The sequence below is a fragment of the Urocitellus parryii genome, chromosome 8, assembly GCF_045843805.1.
Source record: "Urocitellus parryii isolate mUroPar1 chromosome 8, mUroPar1.hap1, whole genome shotgun sequence".
In the NCBI taxonomy this organism is placed as follows: Eukaryota; Metazoa; Chordata; class Mammalia; order Rodentia; family Sciuridae; genus Urocitellus; species Urocitellus parryii.
This window is the reverse complement of record NC_135538.1, coordinates 146,070,937-146,094,642: the sequence shown is the minus strand read 5'-3', so window position 1 is coordinate 146,094,642 and position 23,706 is coordinate 146,070,937. Positions and strand designations below refer to the sequence as shown.

General features: G+C 46.5%; 1 protein-coding gene across 7 annotated transcripts in view; it reads left to right on the top strand.

Moving 5' to 3' along the window:
* Positions 1 to 23,706, top strand: part of Atxn1 (ataxin 1) — a 384,415-nt gene that overhangs the window by 234,697 nt on the left and 126,012 nt on the right. For all 7 annotated transcript variants that reach the window (XM_026384578.2, XM_026384574.2, XM_077801586.1 and 4 more), the window contains one exon: positions 1,900 to 2,026. The gene's annotated coding sequence lies outside the window, so the exon portion shown is untranslated. The remainder of the gene's footprint in view (positions 1 to 1,899; positions 2,027 to 23,706) is intronic.

The window sequence follows — 23,706 nt, the reverse complement described above, 5'->3', positions numbered from 1 at the left end:
CATGATTATTTTTCCTTCATTGTTTGTTTTTGATGCTACAGGGGATTGGACCCAGGGGCACTCTACCCCTGAGCTATATCCCCAACCCTTTTTATTTTGGAATAGGGTCTAAGTTGCCAGTTGGCCTCACACTTTCAATCTGCTGCCTCAGCCTCCCGAGTTGCTGGGGTCACAGGTGTGCACCGCCGCACTCCACCCTGTTCTCTGTATTTCATGCAGACACTAAAAACTATATGCTTTAACTCTTTCAGGTCTGTACCTCTTGTCACAAGGAGACCCAAAGGGCAGGGTCCTTATCTATTTTGTTCATTATTATTGCCCTCCAGACAAACATAGAACCGGTGGACATCATAGCACTAAGTAAGAGTTTGCCCTGCCAATGAGTTAATTCATAAGCAAAAACATGGTATTGGATTCACTAGAAAAGTGATGATTAATTATACAAACAGCTGACCCCTTCTTCCCCCCTTCTGTCCTAAATTTTGTCTTTTTTTTTGAGATATACTTGATAATGTTTTACTAATTCCAAATTTAAGATTGGATATTATTCACTTTTGTATATATGATCTGTTTTTTTCCCTCCTGGAAATATGGCTTCTTACACCCATGATGCTAAACGGCATCTCCCACCTGTGTTCAACACACATTCCTGACTTTGAAAGGAAAAACCTGACTGGGGCTTGTGGGTGATTTATACGGAAGCAGACAGATCCTTAAATTCTGTGTTTTTCATCACTCCCTGAAGCTACTAATGTAAGTTGCTGTCCCTCAACTATGCTTCTCAAGGGTACGTAAGTCAAAATAGCTTGATACTGGCCTGGGAGCAGCTGTTCCTGAATCCGCCTCAAAGCGTGGGGAGAGGGGTGGCGGGGCAAGGACTCCAGGTGCAGAAAATATATTCATGATCAGCCTAGGAATAGGTCTTTTCACTAAAAGCCACAAACAAACCTTGCACAGTTCCTTTTCCATCCGGGCCTTGGTGTACCACCTCTGTGTGTGACTGTCATCCTGGGGCAGGGGTGGGAAGGCAGACGGACGGCCAACTGGAAAATTTCAGAGCCCCGAAAACATTCAGTGCGTGAAACACTGCAAATCTGTGGTCTGTACCAAATAAGTGTGCCCCATGCCCCTTGACACCCCCCCCCCCATGCTTGCATCCCCTGAGCTTCCTGTCCCATTGCCTTTCCTTTCTCTTCTGCCTGACACCCAGCACATTTGGGTGCTCCAGGGAGGGCTGACTGTTGGTGCCTGGCCAGAGCTGGCTATTACAGTCTGGCTCCAAGCTCGGTAACAGGCTTGTGACCACTAATAACACTTGGCACTCCCTTCGTGCCCGTCTCCTCAGAAACTGTGAGTGCTTTGCAAAAGTGATCTTATTGATCGTCCCCCAAACCCAACGAGGTATGGAAATGGTAAAAGGGGATAGTCCTCGCTCCCGTTTGCAGAGAGCAAAATCAAGTGACGTATTTTGGGGTTTTGATTGTCGTTATTTTTGCAGGGCTGGGGATGGAACCCAGGGCCTTCCCTGCGCATCTAGGCAAGCGCTCTACCACGGAGCTACACCCCAGCCCTAAGGGGTTTATTTTGATGATGCAAGTTTGCATCTCATCCAGGATTGCAGGATTGTGTGTGAAGTCTCCTAAAATTGCCTCCAATTTTATAGAACAGGGTGGGGAAGGAAAAAAAAAAGATGGCTATGCCTTCTTGTGTCTCCTGGGGTAAGCGCAAAAAGACTGGTTTTTTTTTTTTTTTTTGGTTTTGATTTTAGGAAAGAATACTGGAAAAGGGTTGTTGGTGAATGCCCATTTAGTCTAATGGATCAGGGAACCTCATTTGTTGAGATAAGGTGTGATTTGATGATGCATTTACCTGTTTCTCTTTGGTCTGTTCCCATGCCAGGTGTCTCTCACCTCTCTGTGAACACAAGGAAGACCACGTCGGGGCTCGGAGACCTCCAGCTTCGCTGGGGAGGCTCCATGCTGGAGAACAGGCCAAGGCTCCCTGGGAACGGTGTGCAGTGAATGTTGTAAGTTAACAAGGAAGCAGCCTCTGCAGGGGCCTGCCTGCGGAGGATTTGTGAATCACCGCTGCAGCTGAGCCAGGGTGATGACGGGGTATTAGCAGGAGGCTAGGTGATCATCCAATTAATTCCCTTGCTGACTTTTTTTTTTTTTTTTAGGAGGTTCTGTTTGTATTTGTCGTGAACTTGCCTGTCTCTTGGTTTCTGTGCAGCGCTGCTCATTATCTCCTTCTAGAATAAAAGTGGAATACAATGATTCTTTCATTGTGGGAACGCCCTGCCTACTGGTACAGCCAGATAGGATCAAAGTCGCCTCCTTAGACAGAGCTATGGCAGTTCTTTTAGGGTGATGAATAGGCCGAGGCTTAGCAGCAACCAGGATTTCCACCCAACCATAATTCTAGGTTTCATATGAAGTTTTGGCCTGGAGAGGTGTTTTTTTTTTTTTTTTCTTTTCCTTCTGGCTTTGAACATCTTGAGGTGTGCAAAGATGAGCCGTTTTGTTGGGTGCTTCTCTTATTCATAATTAGTTGATTTCCTGGATTTCATCAGGTTACTGGGTTTCAGATTTTGAGATTAGTAAATAAGTACTGTGTGTCAGCTGATGGCTCATGACAAGTTTTAGTATTAAGTAGTTGCTGAGATGATCCAGGAGGAACTTCAAGGGGCTCACTTGCTACTTTGTTGCTACTTTTTGGAGATTTCAACTCATTGTGAGACTGTGTTGTTTAAAAAAAAAAAAAAAAAAAAGTTAGCAGAGTGTTGAGCAGGAAAGAATCCCACTGCAGGAAACCCAGGATGGCCAGTGGACACCCTGACAGAGAGGAAATGATAGTACCTTCAAATTTTAGAAGATGAAAGGTCAATTCCAACTTGGTTTCTGTGTGTTTGTATGCATACTTTTGTAATCTGTGTATTTTTAATATTATGTGCATGTTTTTAATTTCTTAATGTAACTAGAATACCTTTTCAGTTCATCACCTATTGTTCAGTTGCCTGAAAGGGCTCGATGCAGCACGTATCAGGAAGTAAAAGTATGGTCATCGAGAAGTTCCCAATAGATGTTTTTATTTCATGGGTTTTTAAATATTAGTATTAAAATATGTATATGTATCCATATTTCCTCAGGGTTAAATAGCAGTATGAGAATGAGGTTACTAAATTTTCCCCATGCCTCATAGTCGACATGCTGAAGTTTTAGTGTATGTCTGTTTCACACGATGATCACCTTGGTTCCAGGGGGCAGCTGGTCCTGCCATCAGTGTCCTTGGGCAAGAAGTTGCTAACCCGCCAGCAGTGGTATTCTGTGAGTCTGTAGGTTGCTGTGTACGCCTGTTCATTTAGCAGCCACCATCTTGGCCTGCAGTCCCCATCAGGGCAGAACTTCTTTACTTACCAGAAATCTCTCTCTCTGCAACGGCTTCTATCACTATCAAAAAATAATTTGTACTCCTGTTGGATTGGGGTGTTAGGGTGTTTTACCAGAAATTCTTTGCAATCAGGTAATTGTTAGAATGGTGATTGATTGATTGATTGATTTTGATTTAAAAGGTGTCCTTTTCCTGGAAAGCAAATATCTTGTGGAATAGTGCTCTAGGTTTCAGGTTCTGTTTTTCATATATTGATCTACCCATTTCACACATATATCCTGAGGATTGAACTCGGGGATGTTCTATTACTAAGCTACATCCCCAGCTCTTAATTTTTTGAGACAGGGTCTTGCTAAATTGCCCATTCTAGCCTCAAACTTGTGATCCTCCTGCCTCAGCCTCCCAAGTAGTGGAATTACAGGCGTGCACCACCCCAACCTGCTCAGGCACTATTTAAATGAGCAGTGCAGTAACTATAATCAAGATAGTTTGTTTCAAATAGTGTGTGTGTGTGTGTGTGCGTGCGTGTGCGCGCGCCCATGCACATGTGCACACGCGCATGTGTTTAAACCATTGCTTTGAAGCATTCATGCCAGACCTCAGACACTGAGGTTTTTAAAGCTCTGAAGTGTAAATTTTAGGATGCCACGTGGCCGACTTGGTCATTTTAAAATCCTTCTCCAAGTGGAATGTGTTGAGAGGAAGAAAATTCCAAGTCCTTATACTTTACTTTCTCTTCAAAACTGCATTGCTAGCATTGAGAGGGAGGTTCCCCGTTTTCTTAGTAAATCTTGACCTCAGTTACCTCTTGCAATCTTGGTCCATTCTTACAACACTGTTTCTGTTTCACCTTGGATTTGGTGTCCCGGGTCCCTTGAGGCCTGTGCCATGGCGTGGCCTTATGATAGGGAAGGCAGGTGATTTTCAAAGAACCCGTGTTTACACGTGGACCGGGCATGGGTACACAAGTGTCATTCTCACAGCAGCTGTTGCAACGAGCGGCTCCATCCTGGTGGTCCCTGCGGGTCACCACGGCTCACGCATTACCCTTACTCTGCCTAATTACCCAGCTCAAGAGGCTGTGTCTTATATGAGAGCGGTGGTGACAACTGGAGTCGGAACGCCTGGGTTTCACGCATGATGCTGTAGTTAGCTTAGAACCTTGGTCCCACTGTGGCCCCGGGGACCCATTCTATGCTGGGCAACATGAGGAAACTGAGGCCTGTCCCCATCTGCATAAAGTGTCAGTCTCTGAGGCACCTTGCACCCTCATGTTGACATCTGTGACTCCTAAAAACTAACTTCATTTACAACTGCTGTTAATGTATTGAGTACAGCCAGCCTTATAGAAATATGCGTGTGTGTGTGTGTATACATATATAATTATTAGATCTATGTCCATCAAAGTCTTTCTACAAGACCCTCAGATACCATATGACCATTCAGAGGAATTCACCTGAGAGCTTTTGAAGAATCTACTGAGGATCTGCCCTCATTAGTTATTTTGAAAACTGAACCACTTGTGTGTGTATGTGTGCATGCGTGTATGTGTGCATGTGTGTATGTATGCGCATGTGCGTGTATGCTAGGGATGGAACCCAGGGCCTCACATGTGCTGACCAGGTGCTCTGCCGCTGCATGTCTTCCCCTGCCCAGGAGGTACTCTGGAACATGACTTTTCTAAATTGGCCTCTACCTTTAGTACATTTAGTGTATGACCAAGGAGACTGTGGTCTATGTGTATTGCCTAAGAGTCTCTGTTTCCCAAAGTAGGACTTCTCAGGTCACCTTCCCTGGCCTATGTAAAGTGGCCTTTACCCCAGCCTTCCCCCTTCCTCTGGCCTGGTCTTTTTTTCCTCGTAAGCACTTTACATATCATATAGCCATGTGAGTCGCCAGTCTCCTGAACTAGCAGGCTCTGTAAAAAGCAAAGGTGTGTGTTTAGTCTTTGTTGTTGTTTTTTAAATTCCCTGGTAAGTCTTTGGCCCCTGAGGACCTGTTCTGCCTTCAGTAAATATTTGTTGCGTGATGGTCTAAGGATGGAGTTATTGTGTCCCTAGGCTTCTCCTGGGTAGGCCCAGCCATGAGGAAAAGGATCATAAACCCCTTTCTGAGCAGGACTAGTTGAATCTGGTAGCAACTTAAGGATAGAGGTAGGCAGGGAGAGGCCAGTCTACTTTTTTTCTTTGAATTAGATGCTGAATTTCGGTCATGTGTGTAAGGAAATGTGGGGGAGGAAGCCATTTGCTTAAAAAAGAAAAAAAGTTTTATGGAACTATCAATAGAGTTTGGGGATTTTCTGGTACCTTTTTAAAAGCTCTGCACTGGGTGTATTTCCTGCCCGTTTCCACCTGAGTGGTTCGTGGTCTCTTGTTTGCGTGCGGCCTGCCCTGGTGTTCTGTGGACAGTGGCACATCTGTCCCTTAGGAGGGTAGCAGTGCATCACTGTTTAGAGTCCCGTTTATTCCTAAAGTGGGGCTGAGCCCCAAGTGCTGCATGAACCCAGGAACCTACTCGCTAGAGAAAGTGACAGGAGGACGTGCCACTCCAGGGCACAACTCGGGATGAGCAAATAGCACCCAAGTACAAATGACACCCGAGTCTGGTGTGTGAGAGGACATTGACAAAGTCTTCTCAGCGAGGCAGAATCCCACGTTACTTTTGAGGACAGTGAGCATAAAGGTGTCTGGAATTTTGTGTTTGGGGATCCCCCACCCACACTTCAGAATGACTGCTCCTGTGTGCAAGAGGCAGATGGTCCTGGGGAGACGGGCAAAGACTGCCTGGGGAACAGCCCAGGCCACCCTTCCCCTCCGCCTCCCCTTCCCCAGCCTCCCAGCCTCCCAGGAGTAGAAGGAAAATGCTCAGAATGGCCAGAAGTTGTGGAAGGGAGAGTTCGTGGCTCTTCTGACCCATTTGTGTCCTGTGGGCACAAAAATGAGCTGCACCCTGGGGCAGCTGAGTAGCTCTCAGTGCACGGTCCCAGTGTCCCCCTGAAGTTTAGAGTTCACCACGTAAGTAAGGCTTATTAAAGACCCTGTGCCTGGCATGCTCCATGCCACTGGGGATACAGTGGCGGGTCATCTGCACGTCCTGTCCCGGGGTTGAACCCTAGGAGCGCGACAGGGGGTTGTGCCCTGCGGCGGGGTCTGGAGTACTGCAGGGGTGACAGGTGAGATTCCTTAGAGGCAGGTTTTCAGCGATGATTTCAAAGCCTGCTGAGCTCAGAAATTAGGCCTCCAACAGAGATGGGATTTCAACCCACTCCACGGGTGGAAAACGGTCTTTGATTTAACTGCTGCTGGGTCTGGGTACACGAGACCTCAGAACCGGAAATTTCTTTCCTTCAGAAGTTCTGTGGTTGACGGACACACATGGGGATTTGTAGGACAGGGGCTCTGTTTTCTTTAGGATTACTTTCTATCCTTTTGCACTTGTGTGTGTGGTACTGGGGATTGAACCCAGTGATTCTCTACCATTGAATGATATCCTCAGCTTTTTAGTTTTCATTTTCTTTAATTTTTTTTTAATTTTATTTTTGTGGTACTGGGAATTAAACCAGAATTTTTTTTTTCCAGTACTGGGAAATGAACTAAGAGGGGTCCTCTACCACGGAGCTACACCAGCCCTTTTGAATTTTTTATTTTGACACAGGGTCTCATGACGTTGCCCAGCTGGCCTGGAACTTGGGACCCTCCTGCCTCCTCCTCCCGAGTAGCTGGGATGACAGGCGTGTGCCCCTGGACCTCATTTATCATTGTTTTATTTCTTCATGTGTAAAAGTCGAAGCCCAAACTGGGACCCTTTAATGAAAAGGCTGCACTTCTTAGCCATAGAGACGAGACCCATTGGTTCCCACAGGAAATAGATTCTTAGGACTCGTGCAGAGAGACCAATAGAGAATTCTGTGTTTTTAAAAACTATCCAGACTGTTTTGCCAGGCACAGTGGCGCACACCTGTCATCCCAGCGGCTCAGGAGGCTGAGACAGGAGGATCATGAGCTCAAAGCCAACCTCAGCAACGGTGAGGCTCTAAGCTACTCAGTGAGACTCTGTCTCTAAATAAAATACAAAAAGTAGGGCTGGGGATGTGGCTCAGTGGTGGAGTGTCCCTGACTTCAACTCTCAATATGCGTCCCCAAACTATCCAGAATTTTAATTTTTTTAAATGATCAATTTTTATACCAAATATTACTCGGTCACTCCCTCAACCTATATTTATTTTAAATTTCCAGTGGTACCATGTGACAGATTGCTACACAGCGGAGTCTCAGCTTAAAAGAATTAATGCGTCTTCCCTCAGTCCTGAGGATTTTGTTGACCTTTTGCAGACACCTGAATGAGTATATTACATAATTTAGCAAAAGTAATTTCTAACAAGTACAAAACAATAGGAGAGGTAGCAAAATCAGCTGTTTGAAGCCTATTTTGGCGAAAGCTAGTTTTTTCTAAACCATTCTTTTTTCCTACCTGAAACAATTTACTTCAGTAGCATGGCCCAGAACATAAATGGAAATGAGACACAAATGGCAGTCTGTTTCCAGAATCTTTCATTTTGGAAACTCGGGCAAATTCTTGTGCTCATGCACTTTGGACCCTTAACTCATTTCTACTGAAATTCCACTTCTTTCCCAGTACGTTTATACACACGCTCTCAAGACCTTCTTCCTTCTAGTCTGGAGTGGCTGGCACTGGGATGGGATCTGCTGGCGGTGCTGTCAGGATCTGCTCCTGGACCCCCAACACCGGTACTAGGCTGTGGGTATTACCTATTTCCATCCAAACCTCAGCCATCCTCGCCAACACTGGGACCCCTTACCTTGCACATCTAGAAATAAAAATGCCCTTGCTGAAAGAGTTTCTAAAACGCTCATGAGGTTGGCTTCCCATTTCATCTTGGTGCTTTTCTTCTTAAGCCTTTGTAACTTGCATAGAATGGAAAAAAAAAATTCTCCAGGGCTCAAATCCAGCACGGCCTTAGGTTGTCTTAAGGCCTGGGGCTCCTGTGAGTTGCTGCCTGTTGTAAGTGTTGTGAACTTACCCTGCAGCACAGAGAGAACCAGGTGCCAAGATTATTAATATTCTACCATAGCAGGCCCTAGTTTTCTGGACTCTTTTACCTTTTCTTTGTTCCCCAAGAAATGGGAATATAGGAGCAGGATGCCATTGTTAGGAAGGGGGCAGCTATGGCTTGTACAAGCGGATTTTTTGTCCTTTAGCAACCTCAGGTGATGCTCTACCTGTTTCTGGCTGTCACAGTTCTGCTTATGGGAAAGCTCCCCCTCCCCCTCCCCCTCCCCTTCTCCCTCCCCCTGCCCAGACTAATAAACTGTGTGTCCATTGGCTGCTGCTTATCTGTGGGCTCACGTGAGTGAGTTCATAGTCACTCAGTCTCTGTCTTAAGCTAGTTTGTTGCCCCTTCTCTGTCACCAACACCACATCCAGCCCAGGATAGTATAACAGAGCCACCCCCTGGGTAACGTTACTCTGTCACTCCCTTTCAGGGACAGATTCACTGCCAACTGGTGTCTCATTGCTGTCACTGGAGACTGCAATTCAGGTTCCCAGCTCTGCTGACGATCTATTTCTGGGCCTCAGCCGCGATGCCAGTTGTCCTAGCAACCCGATGGCTGGCACTTCCCAAAAGGCGAATGAGGGAGTGGCAGTGGGTGGCCTTGAAGGGTCACGGGGAGAGGGCAGTCTCCTTGCTCAAAGAGGACTTTCCATCTCCCTCATCTGGGCGGGCTCCAGGGAGAGGCTGTCCCTGAGGATCACGGGCCACCTGGTCTGGCCCAGAGAGCATCCCACAGAGAAGGACAGGTTCCCCAGGGGATGGTCACCGCGGATGTGGGGACGCCTGGCCGGGCTGCCGGGTGCTCTCAGAACATTGGATGCTGTCGTGTTTTTCTTGTGGATTGGGTTGACGTTCTGGTGTCTCACCACTGGCATTCGGAGCTGGGGGTGCGAGTCGACATTGGGGAGGCCTGGGAGGTCAGGAGCAGGCAGGTGGAGGGGAGCGCCCTGGCAGCCCGTCTTGGCTCCTCTTCCTGGCTCCAGGTCTGACCTGAAAGCAGCCGGTGTATCGAGAGCTCTCTTGCTGGGCCCTGGTAATCGATCCCTGCGCCCAGCATGAGAGTGAACGCTGCTCACCTTGTGCTGCTTTTTTAAAAGCTCTCCTTCTGCCCAGATGCCACACTGAATTGGCACTGAATTGGCACTGAATGACTAATTCCACCAATTTTTTGGTTTCGATCCAAAAGAGTGTAGAAGTATTGAGGAATACATCTTAATGTCCCCAGCCTAGGTGGCCCTGTCTAGGTCTAGTCTCAAATGGGGCAGTCCAGTCAGGTGACATGGAATGTCTCTGGGGGTTTATCCCATAACCACTTCCTGGTGGAAGTCCCCAGGCAATGAAGTCGGCTGACATTCCCCCACGGGAATCCGTCTGTGTTGGCGGGGAGATGTCAAGGCGTTGTTCACAGAGAGAGACCCAAAGTGGATCTTTGCAAGAGATGAGGAACAAGGAACCTTTGGCCGGGATGTCCCCAGAGCATTCGAGACCCACAGATGATGTGGAGTACCTATTGCCTTTCCCTTCATTAATAAGTTTTGTGGTCTCTGTATTTGTTATTTTCCCCACTGAATGACCGGACTTGGCCACGTGCAAGTGACTGTGGTTGGGGGTATGGAGCGGAGGGGCGCTGCGGGGGGGGGGGGGGAGGGCAGCAGGCATCTGCAGCACCTATATGTACTCGATCAATTCTCGCCACCACCACCCCCCATAGCAGAAATGGGGCCAGTTCATGAGACCTCAGCCTCCTGAACTGCCGGGATTAAAGGCATTCACCACTGTGCCTAGCTTTATGGTTCCTCCTTAAGGAAATTGGGTAGAGTGGGTGGTCACCCAGTTAGGTCTCATGAACTTCAGGCTTTTCACAATCTGGGTTTCTCAATATCCAATAGTTGGGAGCACACCTGCAGCAGAGGGAATCTGGTCCCTCTCCTCCCTGAGTTAGTTACGGTAGATGTCTGGGGGAGGGATGAATCAAAATATTAATAACTAAGCAGGCTGGGCTTGGTGGCACACGCCTGAAATCCCAGTGGCTCTGGAGGCTGAGGCAGGAGGATCACAAGTTCAAAGCCAGCCTCAACCAAAGTGAGGTGCCAAGCAACTCGGTGAGACCCTGTCTCTAAATAAAATACAAAATAGAGCTGGGATGTGACTCTGGTCGTGTGCCCCCGAGTTCAACCCCTGGTACCCATAAAAGAAAACAACTAAGCAGAAGATGGGGACACCTTGGGCTTTGTCCACAGCACAGACACCGGGCCAAGAAGGGAAACCAAGGCTCTCTTCCCATCCCTACCCTATGAGACCCAGAGCAAGCTACCTTCTTCCTCTCTGGCTCTATTTCCTTGTCTTCCAAAGGAAGATAATTATCCTACCACTTTACAGCCTCAGATGTAAAGATATTAATCCAAATAAGCCGCTTTTGGAATAACATCTAGATTAAAATTCAAGACCTGCTGTTCATTAGCTGTGTGCTGTTGGAAAAATTGTCCAACTTCTCTGAGCCTGATTTACCTTATCTGTAAAATAGTGGTGAATAACCTGACAACCTGCCCTGAAAGGTTGTTGAGAGAATGAAGTGAGATGTGGGTACTTATCCCAAAGATTGCTCCCTAGTAGCTGTGGCAGCTAGGATGCTGTTATGATGCTAAATTCCTCAAAAACAAAATACACCGTGATGGGTTGCTGCAGCGAACTGTTGAAGCTGGCTGGTGTCAGCCGTGGAGACGTTTCCTGTGTAATAGGCTTCCAGGAACTGTGGTTGACATTACCCTGCCAGTGAATGTGGTTCTGCGTTGAGGCCTTCTGCTTCTTCAACATACGCAACCATCCTGATAGCGAAGGTGGTGATGCTTTTCAGTATATCCACACGTGCACGATGAGGACCTGGGAATTTTAGGTGAATTTTTAAATATTAGTCAAACTGAAAGGCACAGTGAATTTGGAAGATATGGTCTCATCTATAAAAAGCATAGGGAGATTCCCACGGGCTATTACTATGAGTTACACTCTCAAAAAAAAAAAAAAAAAGCATTACAGTCTATGTTGGTGTAGTTACACTGTCTAGGTGGAGACAGGTAAAAAGTATCTGGTCTTATTCTTTGAAGTTGAATAAAGAAAAGCCCCAAAGTTGGATATCTGCATCCTTCTGTCTTCTTTGAGCAGATACTTACAGAGCGTGGGTAGCAGGCCAGGCGTCCACAACAACTGAAGGAACTTCCCAGCCCTGGGCAGAGAGATGGGAAGATGGACAACTCCTTTACTCACGGCCAGTCTTCTGCCAGTGGTACCCACAGGATGCCATGGATACAAACCAGTGTACGGCATCTTCTGGAATCGGGGTGGCCTTCGTCCTCAGACCTGAAGAATGAGTCGGTGCTAAGTAGAAATCCGGAAGTTTGTATCAGTTAGCATATACTGTGTAACAAGCCAATCCAATGTTTAGTAGTTTAAAACAATGAGCATATTTCCTAGGATTCCTTGGGTCACCTGGGCTATTCTGGTATGGGCCAGCTTGCCTGGGCCTGGCTCATCTAGGATGGCCTCACTCACAGCTGTTGGAAGGATGGTTGGCCCAAGAGATGGGGAAGCTTCTGTGGGGATGATTATGTAACTGTCTGCTGACCGTCTCCCGCCCTCTGGTCAGCGAATCTGAGCTTCATCACCCTGTTGTCTCGGGGCTCCCGAGAGCAGGACGAGGGCAGACCCCCGTGCACAGTGATTTTTCAGCTCTCTGCTTGCAAGACAGTTGCTGATTTCTCTTTGGCCACAGCAAATTGCCTAATCGACCTAATTCGAGGGGGTGGGGAATCTCCAGGTCCTGTCACGTGAAGGACAACCTGTGCAGAGCTCAGAGGGGAGAGGACGTGGCTCGTTGAAAAACTAGAAGTAGTTCAGGATGGCTGGAATAGAGCTGGGGATGAATGTCAAGAGAAGGGGCGGGTCACCAAGTGTCCTTTCAATCAGCTCTCCTGAGGAGTTTGGAGTCCATCTGCAAGACAGGAGAGAAGTTGCTGAAGGATTTTAAGCAGGGTGTTGTCATGGCCAATAAGACACAGAAATGTGGCGACACAGAAATGTGTTAGGCAAAAGCCTAACAGCACTTGTGAGCCTTGATCATTCAGGGAAGTTTCCAGAGAGATGTCCCAGGGATGGCCAGGAGCAGACAGAGATGCTAGGACCGGGGGGCGGTTCAGAGCTGAGTGCTTTCCAAATAGCCTGACCAGAAAAGAGGTCAGAGGCCCTCGAAGGTCCAGTAGAAGAGTTGAAGAGCCCTGTCCTGTTGGAATCTGGGGGAGAACTTGGAGCAGGTTGGGGGGCTCGGCCATGGCTGCCCGTGTTCATGACCTTCCCGTGGATCCTGCCAGACTCCTGTGCATTGTGGATTCCAACCAGTGCTGCCAAGGGCTGGTTCAAAGCCACTCTCGAAAACAAAGTCCCCTTGGAAATAGTCAGTGTCACCAGCAGGAGGCTCCTCCTCCTTCCAAGGTGTCTTTCCTCTTAACCTCAAAACAGGTGGTGTCCCCTGGGGCCCATAAACTCCCAGTTTTGACCTTTCAACTACACTTCTAAGTCTCACTCTTTAAAAGAAAAAACTAAAATAGTTTCAATTCACAAAATTAGTGTGACCGAGAGTGAGATCTGTGTGGTTTTCACCAGTTCAATTGGGGACCAGTTTGTTGTGCCTGAAACTGCATGATGTCGGTGGGAATATCAGGGTACTTTCAGCCCTGGGCTATAAATCACCTGCGGCAAGGGCTGTCTCTAGAGAGAGAAAAAAGGAAGGGGTGTCAAAATGTGCATTAAGAAGATGATAACTGGCCATGTTTTCTTGCTGATTTATTTTTTAATTAAAAAAAAAAAAAAGGAGGCCAGGTGTGGTGGCCCACACCTGTAATCCCAGCGGCTCAGGAGGCTGAGGCAGGAGGATCATGAGTTCAAAGCCAGTCTTGGCAACAGCAAGGCACTAAGCAGCTCAGTGAGACCTTGTCTCTAAATAAAATACAAAATAGGCCTGGGGATGTGGCTCAGTGGTCGAGTGTCCCCGAGTTCAATCCCCAGCACCAAAAAAAAAAAAAAAAAACAAAAACCTAACAGAGTCCAGACAGGCTGGCACAGGCTGCTGGAGAGGGCATCTGATTCCTGCACTTTGCCTGGAAGAATACCTTCCCTAGGTCTAGAGGGTAAGGAGACAAAAAAGGAGGCTAAGAATCCAGACAATCTTCTGGGGCCAGATGGGCCACTTGAGGAGCTCACAGTCCCACATCTTCTCCACTTAGACTTTGAACAGTCTTTTCTAAAAACAAACTCTCCATGAGACACACACACATGGCCGTATCGGCTCTTCATCTTGCAGGCTCTGATGGGAGCGTCTGTTAAACTTGGGCAGAGGAACTGCTCTATAGGTTTGGGGCTGTTGGCTCAGCCCTCTGCCTACAGTGTGGTCACCAGGCCCTGCTAATTGAATGGGGGTGTATCCTGGAGGACAGGAGAGAGTTTGGAAACTCCAGGGCATGGCCAGAGCTGACAGACCTTTGTTTGATGCTGAGAAACATTTTAGACATTTATTTTATCAGAGCTTTGGTTAGACAATTATGTGGAGGACTGATGAAGAAATGCGCGGTAGGGGACCTCATAATTCCAAGTGCCCAAATTTGGCGAGCTCCATACTCATGTGAGATGGAAATGAAAACACAGCGTGTTTTGGAATTCCTGATTCTGCTTATTTGCTTTAATAGCGGATCTTTGCATAAACATTGAGTCACTGCATTCTATACTGCGAAGGAGATATGGTTTGCTGAGCTCAATCTGGTCTGGCTTCCAGAAGAGAGTATGGAACAAGTCCCAGATGAAGGAATGAGCTCAGCATCAGAGGTGATTAGAGACGTCCCTAATGCCATGTCTTTCCCCCCCCCCCAACAAACGCATGACCTTATGTGATGTGGCATATCGAGCATTAACAGAAGTAATACTTTATAAATATGGAGCCAATCTGTTCTAGAGTATGTGGAGTATAGAGGAGAAAAATAGTTTTCTTATTTTAGGAAGCAGGGTGGGGACGCAGGTGCCCGGACTCTGCCACCTGCAGAAGATTCACTTCCCCGAGTCTTGCCGGCTGCTGCTCTTACTCACCTGCGCTCTGTGGTCCCTGAAGCCCTGCACCCACACTAAGCCCCAAGAGACGCGGCTGTAGAACTAAAGTCGTGTCTGGATCAGAACTACCTCCTGTTGTTTACCCTTTTAGAAACTTTAATACACTTAAGTCTGGAAGAGTGGGACTCCCCCCACACCCCGAGCTATGTTTGATCACCTCCTTGGTTGGGACAGCCATATCCTAAGGTGTGACAGACGGCATGGAGGCTGATGAAGTAGTCGCCGTTTAGTGCTCTGAGTCCCTTCTAAAGGAAGATAGCCTGCCCCATTCAGATTAGGGCTTCTGTCCCACCTTTTTGTGCAAATTACCTGGCTCTAACACCACAGTCTGTCTCCTTTTTTCACTTGTGTGTGGCTCTTTGGAGCATGTAAGAGTGATCTCTGAGCGTTCACCCCTGATGTGTTCTACCGAAGACTGTCCAGCCACAAGGAGGTGGTCAGCTGCAGTGACCACAGCTTTGCAGTCAGCTGGCCCTCCAGTCCCCTCTATGATATGGGCAAAAAGTCATGGTTGTGGGCTATAATTCTAATATCTGGACATTAAAGCCCTTCTGATCCAATCCGTCTGTCCTATGTTACGTCTTTGGTGCGTCTAGATTTCTTCCAACCTACTGACTCACTACGGCAAACTCAGACGTGCGGAGCTAAGCTCTAAGGCATCTATGTTTATTTATTCCATCTCGGTCTTAAATTATTCACATATTTCAGCTTATGAAACTGAAAATTCAAAATTTCTTTCTGTGATGAAATTACACCACCGTGGTTGGAAATTATTCAGTGGAAAACGTGTTCATCTTCTGATAAAGATCCTTTTCAGGCTTTGAGTCCTGACTGGTTTTAATGGCTAGGAGTCTTATCGTTAAAAGGGAGAGTGTTGGGATGAGAAAGCAGAGCAGGGCTTGTATCAGAGGCCGTCTATGGGGTGGGAGAAGTCCACAGCAGGCAGTTTGATTTCAGCCATTCCCGCCCTTTCCTCCAGTGACCAGTCGCCCTCTTCTCCCTGTCTGCTTGAATCTTTCTCTTACAAATGCCCCACACCACTGTGTATGTTGGATTGGCCTAGGGAGAAAAACGTAGCCTTATGGAAAGACCCTAACATTAATAAGGTCAGCTGCATTTTGCAAGAGCTGGGGGAATGGAATTGAAATTTAAGTGACAAAATTTCAGTTGTCCTGGGGGAGATCTTTCTTCCAACATATTAGGCAAGGTCCCTATCTATCCTATCAAGGAATGCTGTCCATCTGGCTTCTGAATAGTCACTTTCCGTGTCAAAAAACTAAATAGTGTCAAGTCGAGTAACTTTGACTTGAGTTTCGAAGTTACGGCATAGTTCACCAACTTTATTTTGACTAATTTGTTCTCAAGTAAAATACACATAACAAAATTTATTATGTCCATCGTGGGTTATTTTTTTTGTTCTAGGGATTGAGCACAGGGGCTTAACCACCGAGCCACATCCCAGCCACCTTTTTTCTTTTATATTTTATTTTGAGATGAGGCCTCACTAAATTGCTGAGGCTGGCTTTGAACTCGGGATCTTCCTGCCTCAACCTCCCAAGCCACTGGGATAACAGGCATATGCCACTGCACCTGGCTGTCTGTCGTTTCAAGCATACAGCTCAGAACATTAGCCGCACTCGTGCTGTTGGATTGCCCTTCATCTGTCTACCGGCAGACCTCTTTTCTTCCTGCAAAACAATCTAGATTCCTCCCCTTGCCAACCCCTGGTGACTTCCTTTCTACTTTTCCTGCCTGTGTAATTTTGACTACTCTACGTACCTCCCAGGAGTGGGATCACACAGTCCTTTTCTTTAGGTGACTGTCCTATTTCACTTAGCACAATGTTCTCAAGTCTCATCTGAGTTGCGGCACATATCAGAATAGCCTTCCTTTTTAAGGAAGGTTAAAAAGGTATAGGTAGATCCCATTTTGCTTGTCCATTTGTCTATAATGGGTGGCATCCATCTTTGGGTTATGTTGAATAATGCTGCTCTGAACATGGGTGTGCAGATCTCTCCCTGGGTCCCTCTGCCAACTTTCTTTTTTGTCTTTGCTAGGTGCAGATGCTGGAAGGAGTCATACACCTGACTTATCTGACCCCTTTTTAGTGTCGCGACTTTAGGTAGCCTCCGGGTGTTATTTGAAGTAACCTCCCTGCCAACCTCTTCCTGATGTCAGAAATGCTACTGGTAGCAGTTCTCCTACAGCAACCCAAAGCAGCAGCTTGATTTCTATTAAAATGCAAACGTTCCCTGGACAGAGGCCACAGCTGTTAGCACCTGTCTTCCAGACTGGCTCTGCTCCTGGTCCTTCCCTGCTTGCTCCGTGTTAAGATTGTCCCTCTTTGATAGTCTTGAATTATCATTTCGAACATCACACTGCTTTGAATTTCTTCGTATATATTTTTTCTGCTGCTAGAACAGAAGCTTCTTAAGGGCAGGGCCCTGGTGTAATTTGTGTTGGTTTTTCAGGCTCTAATGAAAGCCCGCACGCAGACGACTCGAACCGTTCATCCGTGAGACGTTCATCAGGTGCTTCCATGGAGAAGAAAAAGCCACGTCCGTTTATGTTCTTTTCAAAAGAAAGATGACAATTCAATGAACGTTCTCAACCCAACATTGAAAACTCGGGTTCCTCTGAATCTCCGTGTTTCTGTTACGGGGCGCAGATATTCTATAGATGCGTGCATTTACTTCATACGTCATTAACAGAGTGACATGTGCCTCTCTTGGTTAACCTGCTTGGTGTTGATTTATGACTGTGTATCTCGATGTGCACTAGCAGCTAGTGGCCCAGGGACAGCGTCACTTGCTTACTGGGCCTGGTGACCGTTCACTAATCTCACAGCGGTGCCCCTGGAAACAGCAGTCGGTCTGATAACAATTTGACAACATTTCCCTTTTTAGGATACAAACCAGTCCTAAACTGAATTAGTACTTGAGGCTCTAACCTGAATTCGCAGTGATGTTGCTATGAAGGCTCATAGGAGACAAATTATTTGATTTTTTTTTTATTGTTGTTACCAGTTATTCCTGTAGGTTAAAAAAAATATATAAAACATTCACTGGCCACTTGATGCAAACAGATTCTCTTTACTAAGAGCCCATCAGTGTTTTATACAAAACAGAAACAAAGCGACTCTCTGGACAGACTCTTCATCTTTTTAGGTGTTGTTCAGCTGCATCCCCTGCCCAATGTTTGGAGAGCGTTGTTAACCAATGGTCAACTTTAAAGCTCCCTGTTCTAAGTCTTTCTTTGTGTCTTTCTTATACTCCTACCTCAGTGCAATAGCATTAAACGCTGTAGGGTTTTGCTGTTGAGCATCTGCCTGGACAAAGAGCCACAGTGAATTGATGCCAATAGAAAGGAAGAGTCAGAAACAGATGGCTTTTGATTAAAGGTACCTTCCTGAAACAGATTGCAAGGTGAGATGGTTAGTTTAGGGAAGATGATAGTCATTAAAACACTGCTTCTGGGATTTGTTTTCCTATCCCACCCCTAAGGACCACCACCTCGCCCTCCTCTGTTAGCAACAGTGGATAAGTAATGATCCAGACCTTAAAAGCTGACAGTGGGGGGTGGATCAGGCCTCTCTCTGGTTTGTTGAAGGAAAATACATCTCGGTTGTAGAGTAACTATGATTCATGCTAATTCTTGGTCATGCTGCTACATTATCTTCATAAATAATCTGCATCACGGGTATTTCTGCATATCTGTGCATTCTGATGATATTTTTAGCTAGTGTTTTTTTAAATAACCATTTTTAGAATAGACTAATCAAGAAACCTCCTCCCGAGGGAAGGAGCGAGCCGGTGCCAGCCACTCGAGGGGGTCGGCTGCTCCTGCCCGAGGCGGGCATTTGGCTGCTGACTCTTCCTCCTCCTGCCATTACTTTTTGTGGCTTTAGCTTTTATGAGTTTCTCTTCCTTTTTCCCCCCGTGAGGAAGCAGGCTGAGGCTGCTGAAGCCATTTCTGCAGGGAGCGACTGTTCCACGCTAATCCAAGGCAGACTTGGGCTCCCCATGGTACTGGCCAGGTCTGTCCTCAACATTAGTGGGAACTTGGATTATGAGATGGAAGAAGCATGAATTCTTTCCTTGAAAAAAGAAGTTAGTTTTTTTTTTTTTTTTTATGTGGAGCTTCTGTAATAGCTTGAGGAGGAAACAGGAAAATACTAGCTAGAAATTGGAACAATCCACCAGGTCATTGTTACCCATCAGGTCACCACCATGGACATGAGAGCAGAATCTTTTCTTTTCTTTTCTTTTTTTTTGGTACCAGGGATTGAACCCAGGGGTGCTTAACCACTGAGCCACATCCCCAGCCCTTTTATAAACTATTTTATTTAGAGATAGGGTCTCATGGAGTTTCTCAGGGCTTCACTAAGTTGCTGAGGCTGACTTCAAACTCATGATCCTCCTGCCTCAGCCTCCTGAGCCACTGGGATGACAGGCGTGCGCCACTGCACCCGGCTTCCAGAATATTTTCCATGCACACATGCACAAACAAATTCATGTGACTTACAAACATATGCTTTCTTAAACCCTCTGTTCTCATATAAAAATGTGTGTCAACACCTTCCATGTTGATGAATAAAGGCCTCTAAATGTTTCTGTGGCTTCTGGCTTTTCCCCTGCTGGGCTGTAAGAGTGCAGGCGCTTTGGCTTTGCCACTTGTACCCACCCTGTGGCCCCGTGCTTTCTCTCTGTTCTGCCGGTCTCCGTTGTACTGACGTCCTGCTCTGTCCTGAACAGGGTCGGGTGAGAAGAAACCCAGGGACCCTCTTTGATAGACAGTTGGCCTCTGGGGTTCTCTCCTCGCCCTCATTTGACAAGTGACCCTGCTCCTGACTTTCCTAGTTCACCTGTCCTTCCCTGGAATGGGACTTCTCCAGAGCGCACCTGGGGCCTTCTGTTCGCCATCTCTCAATGCCAACGACCGGCACCTCCCTGTCTCCGTGTCTCAGCAGGGTTTGGACACTTCCCTTCCACTCATATGGATTCTTCTGTGGTCTGGGGTAACCTCGCTCACTTTTAAGCTCGCATCTTGAACCCCTCCCCAGGGCCTCTCTCTGACACGCCCGCGTTGACCTCAAGCTCCACCTTGTGGTCTTGGTCTTTCCAACACCCTGCTTGGCAGAGCACCTTCCCAAAGCACCCAGCTGTGCCCTCGTCCCTGTGGGAACCACCGTATCCCCCAGAGCTTGGCCCATAAACAATTCCCCGCCTTGTCCTTCAACCCTGGCTGGGAGTCGTCTTTATGGTGTGCCTGATTAGGTCCAGGTGGCTCTAACCAATGTCTGGCAGGACATGTGGGGGAGGGGCAGGCCCCAAACAGCTGATAACTTTGCAGTTTTTGTTTTTAATTAATGGACTTTATTTTTTTAACAGTGGTTTTAAATTCACAAAAAAATTTACTGGGAAGTACAGAGAATTCCCCGATTCTCCCTATTCTTCTAACTCACAGCGTCACCTCTCATTGACATCTTGCATGGTACATTTATTACAACTGCTGAACTAATATTGATATGCTGTTGTTAACGGAAGTCCACAGTTTACATGGAAGTTAATACTATAGTGACTGTGTCTGCCATTACTGTATCATACAGAATAGTCTCACCACTCTAAAACACCTCTCTGCCTACTCGTCCTTCCCTCTCAATCCTTAAATCCCTGATATTTTCACTGTCTCCATAGATTTGTCTTTTCAAGAATGTCACAAAGTTAGAATCTATAGTGTACGTAATTTTCAGATGGGCATCCTTCATGTGGCAAGCAGTGTGCACGTAAGGTTCCTCCATGTCTTTTCATGGCTTGATGGCTCAGTTCTTTTTAGGGCTAAATAGTATTCCATTGTATGGATGTACCAGAGTGTCCAGTGTATGGATATACCCATTCACCAGGTTTTGGCAATTATGGATAAAGTACAGGATCTTTTGCAGACATTAGATTTCCCCCAAAGAGCATGGTTTCTGGATCGCGCGGTAAGAGTATGCTTGGTTTTGTTGTAAACTGCCTGAGTTCTCCAGTACGGCTGTGCTCTTCTGCACTCCCGTTGGTGATGAGAGAATTCCTGCTGCTCCCACTTTCACCAGCATTTGGTGTTGGCAGTGTTTTGGAGTTGGGCCATTTCAATAGGTGTATAGTACTGTCCTGTTTTAAACTGACAGTGCCTGGCTGACTTTCAGTGTATGGTCTCTGTTCCAGCTGCTTATTGGCCATCCTGTGCCTCCAGAGGTGAAGTGCATGTTTGGTTTTGTTCATTTTTGGTGCTGCTGTACTTTGCTGCACGCCGTGGGTCCTTCCACTTGGTCTGATGATGTTCCCCTTGTGGGTCTGATGATGTTCTCCTTCTTGGCAACCCCCTGCCTTCTAGAGTGTTCTCCATACCCCAGATGCTCAGTGAGCACCATGTTTGCACCAGTGGCCACACAGGCCCCTCTCCCACTCCCTCTGCCTGCCACCCTCCAGTCAGAAGCCCTCGTTGCTTCCGAGGCCTCTGAATGCTCTAGGACCCATTTCTGAATCTGCCCTGGTGGTCTGCAGCCCCCCTTCTCCATGGGAGACGTGTTCCAAGACGCCCAGCAGGGGCGGGAACCGTGGAGAGTCCCAAGTCCCGGGATGCACTCTTTTTTCCTATACATGCACACCTACGATCAAGTTGTTGTATAAATTAGGTGTAGTAGGAGATTAACCACAATAATAATGCAATAGAGACCAATTACAGCACGATGCTGTAAAAAGTCATAAAACTCATGGATTCTTTATGTCCAGAATCGCCACTCAATGTTTTTGGACCATGATTGAATCCTTCTGTAAAATTAAGAAGTTACTTGGTCCTTTTCTTTTAATTGCTAAGTTTTGCTGGGTTTCTACAATTAAACAGCATATTTTTAACGTGTTACTTTTGATGCCTGTTTAGTTCTACCTGCTGACTACAAAGGTTGGTTTAACCTCCTCTTGCTGACCTGCTAAAAGCACTGAACTTAGGGCCATAAGAGATGGAAGGTCTATCCAAATTACACATGTTACCATGTATGCAATAGTAAATAACATGGAAGAGAATGGATTTCTGAATCTGGGGAAGTTTCTGAATTGTTAGCTACTCCATAGGTAAAGCAGAGCTTCCCACACCAGTACATTGCAGATGCATCTAGGTATTGATGGCCTCAGCCTTGGAGCAGTGGTGGCCCTGAGGCTATGGAGACTCTGCAGGGGACTGGATCATTTATGCTGGTATGATGCTGCCTAGGTATTATTTTTTGTGTCACATGTGCCTTTAGACCACACAGCAGCCCAGGGAACACACCGGCATAATGTGGAATGGGGAAAGTGATTTGAAATTCAAAAGAATCCCATTCATTGTCAACTGTCTGACAGCGAGATGTCTGCTTAGTTCTCTGTTCTCTGCCTACACTGCATGTCCCTGGCACATAATAAGTGTTCAATAAATATTTATTGACTTAATTCACGAAACATAAAATTGAGCATGTTACTTAACCCCCCTGTCAGTTTTTCCAGACTTGGAAATCGTTTATTGCTGTACATCAGGCATAAATTTAGATGTAGACAGTGGAGTTGTTGTGACCTAAAAGTGACACATTCGCACCGTCTGTGGACAGTGGGGATCCATGTGGGTGCTTTCTTATTCTTTCTCATTCAAATCATTTTTAAGGACAGATGACAATGATGATAAAAGTGGTATGTTTTGCGTACCGTTTATAAAATTCACTGCCTTACGCTGATGTCATCCTCAGAGCCGTTCTCAGACGATTATTTCTTTTTACCCTCCCTTTCATAAATGATGAAACCGATGCTGAGGAAAAATTAAAAGCCCTTTTAAGATTACATAAGCATTGTGTGCCATGACCAGAATTTGAACCTAGATATTTTGAGTTTTCTGGCTTTACCACTCCAGGACTTTTATCCACACCAAACACAAGAGAGTTCTGTCAAGATTGGCTTTAAAGACTAGATGGCTTCAATTAGCAGGTGGTTTGGTTGCAAAGGATGGTGATTAGTAAATTTAAGGATGCTTCATTGGAGGTCAACATTCCTAAACTCTCATTTTAAGATAGCTCAAGCCTGCTTTTAGCTGGCTAAGTCCTGCCAGAATCTTGAAATTCTAAACCGTGACCTTCTGAATCAGTAATGGAGTTTTAATGTGAATTAATCATCTAACTTTTTTGAAGGATGGAATCACAAAAGTGTAAAACTGTCCCCTGTTGTAACACTTGGTGTGTGTAGCAAGAGGAGACCACAATGATGACCATGAGGACAAGGGGGATCTGAAAAGGGAGGTTTCTATAGATCTTTAAATACCTTTGACACCATCCTTTTGGGGGGAGAGAACTATCTTCAAAGTCTCAGACCTGTGAAAAGAGGAAAAACGGCAATGTCCCCTTTTATGAGCCTTTTATTTGAATGTTTAGTTGCTTGGTCTGCTCTGGTTTCGATTCCCAAAAGAGTTTGTAAGAACTGACATCCTTCTGATTTTTGTTTTGTTTTGTTTTGTTTTTTTCTGGTGCTGGGGCTCAAACCCAGGGCCTCATGCATGCTAGGCAAGTGTTCTAGTGTTCTACCACTGAGCTACATCCCTAGGACCACGTTTTTTTGGGGGGAGGGGCTTAATTTCTCCTCTGATACCTATATAACCCTGGGACGTAAAATGGGCACTCCTAAATCTCCCCATGTTGCCAACAAAATTTAATCATATGCTCTCTGTAAAACCCAGAAAGACTTACTTTCTCTTAAAGGGTGGTTCACTGGGAGTTACAGATTCTGAGCTGTATTGGTAATCCCAACATCATCTACTCACCCCTGCATTTGCTGAATCGTCTCTGAGTATTTACTGGGTGCCTGCGGTCCATCCTGCACCAGGAGGAGGGAGCATGATCCCTGCCTTCCGGAGGCTCCTGGTCTTAACACTGGGGCTCGACTGACTGGCCAGGCTCTTGCTGCTTTTCCGTGGAGTTCCAGAACCTCTCTCTGTGGCCACAATGAACTGCTGCCTGCACTCCCCCCGCCTTGCTGGAGTCCACACCCACTCTGCTCACCAGCCACATTACAACCTGGCGAGTTGGAGAAAGGGAATCC